General features: G+C 38.5%; 1 non-coding gene across 1 annotated transcript; it reads left to right on the plus strand.

Annotated features, from left to right (window-relative positions):
* The first annotated feature begins 1,403 nt into the window (after positions 1–1,403).
* Positions 1,404–1,510, plus strand: LOC120859381. The gene has a single exon (XR_005720063.1). It is a non-coding gene; the product is annotated as a U6 spliceosomal RNA (small nuclear RNA).
* Positions 1,511–6,236: the final 4,726 nt, after the last annotated feature.

The raw sequence follows: 6,236 nt of genomic DNA on the forward strand, positions 1-6,236 counted from the left end.
CTCATGAAAATCCCCTCTCTGTGCTGCCTGTGTTCCTCTTACACATTCAGTTCAGTTCAGTTCAGTTCAGCCGCTCAGTCGTGTCTAACTATTCGTGACTCCATGAATCACAGCACGCCAGGCCTCCCTGTCAATCATCAACTCCTGGAGTTCACCCAAACTCATGTCCATCGAGCCTGTGATGCCATCCAGCCATCTCATCCTCGGTCGTCCCCTTCTCCTCCTGCCCCCAATCCCTCCCAGCATCAGAGTCTTTTCCAATGAGTCAACTCTTCGCATGAGGTGGCCAAAGTATTGGAGTTTCAGCTTCAACATCAGTCCTTCCAATAAATATCCAGGACTGATCTCCTTTAGAATGGACTGGTTGGATCTCCTTGCAGGCCAAGGGACTCTCAAGAGTCTTCTCCAACACCACACTTCAAAAGCATCAATTCTTCGGTGTTCAGTTTTCTTCATAGTCCAACTTTCACATCCACACATGACCACTGGCAAAACCATAGCCTTGACTAGACATCTGGACCGTAGTTGGCAAAGTAATGTCTCTGCTTTTGAATATGCTACCTAGGTTGGTCATAACTTTCCTTCCAAGGAGTAAGTGTCTTTTAATTTCATGGCTGCAGTCACCATCTGCAGTGATTTTGGAGCCCAAAAAAATAATCTGACACTGTTTCCACTGTTTCCCCCTCTATTTCCCATGAAGTGATGGGACCAGATGCCATGATCTTCGTTTTCTGAATGTTGAGCTTTAAGCCAACTTTTTCACTCTCCTCTTTCACTTTCATCAAGAGGCTTTTTAGTTCCTCTTCACTTTCTGCCATAAGGGTGGTGTCATCTGCATATCTGAGGTTATTGATATTTCTCCCAGCAATCTTGATTCCAGCTTGTGTTTCTTCCAGCCCAGCGTTTCTCATTATGTACTCTGCATATGTACTTTTCTCTTATAGGTTATTACTTTAACTGAGTATAGTTCCCTGTGCCATACAGTTGGTCCATATTACTTACATATTTTATACATAGTGGAGTATATAAATTAATCCCAGCCTAATTTATCCCTCTCCCCTCCCACCTTTCCCTTTGGTAACTGTAAGTTTGTTTTCTGTGTCCATGAGTCTCTTTCAAACATCAGCTCTTTAAGTAAAATTCATGTCAATGTTTTAAGAAATAAAAGACTGCCTTTTCCATTCTTTTTTTATACATTTCATATCATATCTTATCTGTTCTCTGCTCCCAGATTTCTGATAACTCTAGGACCTCTGAGATCAGTCCTGACACATTCAGTGACCACATTAAGCATTTTCAGTCCAGAGCCCAGAAAGCTTGACTATGTTTCAAACTGGGTAGAAACATTTCTGAATAAAAGTCTTTTTCTTCCTAATATGTTATACTTGTCAAAAGCACATTAGGTGCTCACTTCACCAGCACATATACTAAAACTGGAATGATCCAGAGAAGATTAGCATGGCCCCTGTGCAAAGATGACACAGAAATTCGTGAAGCATTCCTTATTTTTCTGTATGACTCAGGGAACTCAAACAGGGGCTCTGTATCAACCTAGAGGGTGGATTGGGGAGGGAGATGGGAGGGAGGTTCAAGAGGGAGGGGACATATGTATACCTATGGCTGATTCATGTTAAGGTTTGACAGAAAACAACAAAATTCTGTAAAGCAATTATCTTTCAACTAAAAATAAATTTTTAAAAGAAAGAAAAATCACATTGGATCTGTCAGATAAGCAAATATTTACTAATCAAATTTGTTGCCAATGTTGCAAGCAGGTTACTTTACAAATAGCTGACTGGGAGCTTCAGCAGCAACAGGAATTGCTAAAGTGACTTATTCACTCAAATGCTTTTAAACCATATTGTATTCTTGGATTCAAATAATAATTCCATCCACTCAATGGCAATTCCAGTGCAATTCCATCCACTCAACTGAACCAACCAAGGAAAACCAAATACATCTGAATGCCTAAGAGCTCATCATAAATTGGTGGTTCAGTTTTGATCCTTAGAAGAAAAGCTAACATGAATACCACAGATTGCTCTAACTATTCTCCAATACTTTAGAGATACAAAATACAGGATTTCAAACTTTCACTAAATCATATAGGCACCACACCCCTAAACAGAATTATTTTACTGGAGGGACAAAATTATATGGGTATGTTTCTGAGAGCTCATGTTGAGACATTTATTTCCATACCTTTTTCTAAATTGCTGTTTATTGGCAAAATAAACTGAAAGTCATTATTATTCTTCCACCTGATTTGGATATGAAACTTGGCCTTACTCTTAGAGCTAGATAATTTAGCTTGAGAGTAATTTAAAAAAAAGTCCACATTTTTCATCTAAAACTTGTTAAGGTAGGTATAATATTCCAACTGATAGCCTGACCTGTTTTTAAAAATGGAAATTTTTCAAAAGCCATGAAAGTATGTGTTATTTTCTCACTTTTTTCATTGATCACTTCTCATTGAAATATTGTTTATTTTAGAGAACTTTGAAACTGGTTTATCATAGTAATAAAATGTCAACATTCTAGGTAGGTCAAATTTTGTCCACAACAAATGTAAGGTTTAAAAACTTAATTTGTAAGAATAACTATTGTTTTGCCTATTAAATAAAAACTAAAGAAAAATGAGTACTATCTGTAATTACAATGGAATATAACCAAATTGTTCAGATTGCCATTTTACAAATTTGGTATCATTTTCTAAAATGAAAATACGTTTAGGTCATTTTCCCCATTTACTGTAAACCCAGTTTTCTAGTAGAATGGAAAAAAAAAATACTTAAATTGTAAAACAAAACATTCCCAAATCACTGAAAAATTCTTCAGCTGTGAAATCAATGTGTGTTTTTGAGACTTGTTGTGAAATTTTCACCTAATCTTCATCTTTGTAAGTGAAAGCTAAAAGCTTCTTCACTGTTTTCACACAAGTAATGGCTTATTTGACTGGCTTTTTTTCTTTAAAAAAATTCTTTCCCTACTAACCTTTCCTCTAAATGCAAATAAAAATAATCTCCTTGATTCTAAGTACTTTGCAAACCCTGTAAAAATTTAAAACTATGTCACTGCTTCTCATATTCTCTGGCTGTGTAAGTTTCCTCATAGTAAGAGTACTATTAGTCATTTAGATTTGTCAGATTCTTTAGGACCCCATGGACTGTACCACCCCAAGTTCCTCTGTCCATGGAATTATCCAGGTAAGGATATTAGAGTGGGTTGCCATTCCCTTATCCAAGGGATCTTCCTGATCCAGGGATCACACGTGGTCTTTTCTACATTGCAGATTCTTTACTGTCTGAACCACCAGGGAAACCCAATCTTCCTCATAAGCCATTTCTAACATTGTTCTTATTGTGGTTAAAAAAAAGAAAAAGAAAATTGAAAAATAGAGAGATGCAGGAGCTAGCCCTGAAATTTTAAGAAGAGCAACTATCACACCATAACACCAAGCAGAAGGGTGAGTTTCCCTTACTCATAGTGGGAAACCAAAAGAAAGCTTATTATAATCACTTGCTATGATTAACTCTCTACATTTTAACCATGTAACTCACAAATTAAGAAGAATAGAATAGCTTGTCTAAAGACAAAGTATAAGATGTGCCTTGAACTCAAAAATATAGTCAATAATGGATGATGGGAAAAGCCAGCCAGAAAATGTCAGACCTGGGAGACAGTTGGTCTTCCCAGGTGGCACTAGTGGTAGAGAACCTGCCTGTCAATGCAGGAGAGGCAGAGACACGGGTTTGATCCCTAAGTGGGGAAGATCCCCTGGAGGAGGACACAGCAACCGGCTCCAGTATTCTTGCCTAGAGAATCCCATGGACAGAGGGGCCTGGCGAGCTATGGTCCATAGGGTCACAGAGTCAGACATGACTGAAGCGACTTAGCATGTACACACAGGGGTCAGTTAGGCAAGTAGAGATGAGAGTGTGTGAGGTGTAGAAAGGATGGGATCAGGGGGAGAAGGCCACAGGAAGAGATCACCCTTTATATTCTATATGACTTTTATATCAGCCACTAAGAAAAGACAAGAAGCAGAGTCCAAGGAATGATACGGTAGACAGAAAAATGGCAGCGGCACCGATGTCCGCATTCTAATCCCTAGAACCTGTGAATATATTATGTCACACTGGCAAAGGGAATTAAGGTTGCTGATGGAATTAAGTTTGATGTTCAGCTCACCTTAAAATAGGGAGATTCCCTGGATTATCTGTGCAGACCCAATGTCATCACAAGAGTTCTTAAAAATGGAGGTGGGAAGCAGAAAAAGAGATGTGGCGAGGCAAGCAGAGTCAGAGAGGCACTATGTTGTTGGCTTTGAAAATTAAAAGGGAGCCCTCAAGCCAAGGAATATGGGCAGCCTTTAAAAGCTGGAAGAAGCAAGGAAACAGATTCCCCCATAAACTTAGGGAAGGAATGCAGCCTTACGAACATCTTGGTTTTAGCCCAGTGATCTGTGTCAGACTCTGACCTCTAAAGCTGAGACAACAAATTTGTGTTATTTTAAGCCACTAAGTTTGTGGCAATTTGTTAACAGTGATGGAAGACTAACACAGATCTGTGCCCAACAATTGAGAATAAACTAAAGGGGACAAACAGAATATTCAATAAGTGCTTTAAAAAAAAAAAGGGAGAAACGAGTGAATAAAGGAATATGATCCAGTTGGTAACCATACTCTGGGGTCCATCAAAAATAGGAGAGTCACCAGTCACACAACATGATAATAACAATTGATCCATAGACTCAACCTCATTTTCCCTGAACTTTCCCTTTCTATGGAGTGTGGATAAAACCTGTCTAGTGAAGATAATGTATTAAAAATCAGGCTTACACAAATACATGGAGAGGTGCTCAACATTACTAGTCATCAGGGAAATGCATATCAAAATCACAATAACCTATAACCTCATACCTGTTAGCACAGAAGGCGATGGCACTCCACTCTAATACTCTTGCCTAGAAAATCCCATGGACGGAGAAGCCTGGTGGGCTGCAGTCCATGGGGTCACGAAGAGTCAGACACAACTGAGCGACTTCACTTACACTTTTCACTTTCATGCATTGGAGAAGGAAATGGCAACCCACTCCAGTGTTCTTGCCTGGAGAATCCCAGGGATGGGGGAGCCTGGTGGGCTGCCGTCTATGGGGTCGCACAGAGTCGGACATGACTGAAGCGACTTAGCAGCAGCAGTCACATCACACCTGTTAGAATGGCTATCATCAAGTAGGCAAGAAATCACAAATTTGACAAGGATAGGGAGAAAAGGGAACTGTTCATAGGAAGGTAAATTGGTACAACCACCATGGAAAACAGTATGGAGTTTCCTCAAAATTTTCAAAATAGAACTCTCATGTGATCCAGCACTTCCACTTCTGAGTATATATCTGAACAAAATTAAATAACTGGCTTGAAGAGATCTCTACACTCTTGTGTTCACTGTAGCGTTATTTACAATAGCCAAGACATGGAAACAACCTAAGTGTCTATTGGTAAATGGATGAAGAAAATATTGATAAATAATCTATATCTCCAAAAGAATATTATTCAGCTGTAAAAAAAAAAAAAGTTTTGCTATTTATAATAACATGGATGAACCTTGAGGGCACTAAGCTAAGTGAAATAAGTCAAACAGAGAAAGAAAATATAATGTGATCTCACTTATGTGTGGGCTCTTCTATGATTCTCGTAGAAACAGAGAAGAGATTGGTGGTTGCCAGAGATGAAGGATGGTAGGTAGGGGAAATGAATGAAGGTAGTCAAAGGGTATAAACTTCTAATTATAACATGAATAAGTTCTGGGGATGCAACCTACAGCGTGGTGACCATAGTTAACAACACTGTATTATATATTTGAAAGTTGTTAGAAGAGTAGATTTTGAAATTTCTCACCACACACAAAAAAAAATTGTAACTATATAAGGTGATAGATGTGTTAACTAAGCTTTTCATGGTAATCATTTTGCAATATATACATATACAAAATCACTACGTGTTATACCTTAAACTTACGCAATGTTCTATGTCAGTTATATCTCAACAAAGCTGGAAAAAATTGAAATCAGACCTATTTCCCAGTTTCCTAAGTTATTATGGTAGCTGATCAAGACTAATAAAATGTATCACCTTATAGCTGCTGAATCAGTCCTTCGAATCAGGTGGCCAAAGTGTCGGAGTTTCAGCTTCAGCATCAGTCTTTCCAATGGATATTCAGAACTGAGTTCCTTT

The sequence above is a fragment of the Oryx dammah genome, unplaced genomic scaffold (assembly GCF_014754425.2).
Source record: "Oryx dammah isolate SB20612 unplaced genomic scaffold, SCBI_Odam_1.1 HiC_scaffold_2, whole genome shotgun sequence".
In the NCBI taxonomy this organism is placed as follows: domain Eukaryota; kingdom Metazoa; phylum Chordata; class Mammalia; order Artiodactyla; family Bovidae; genus Oryx; species Oryx dammah.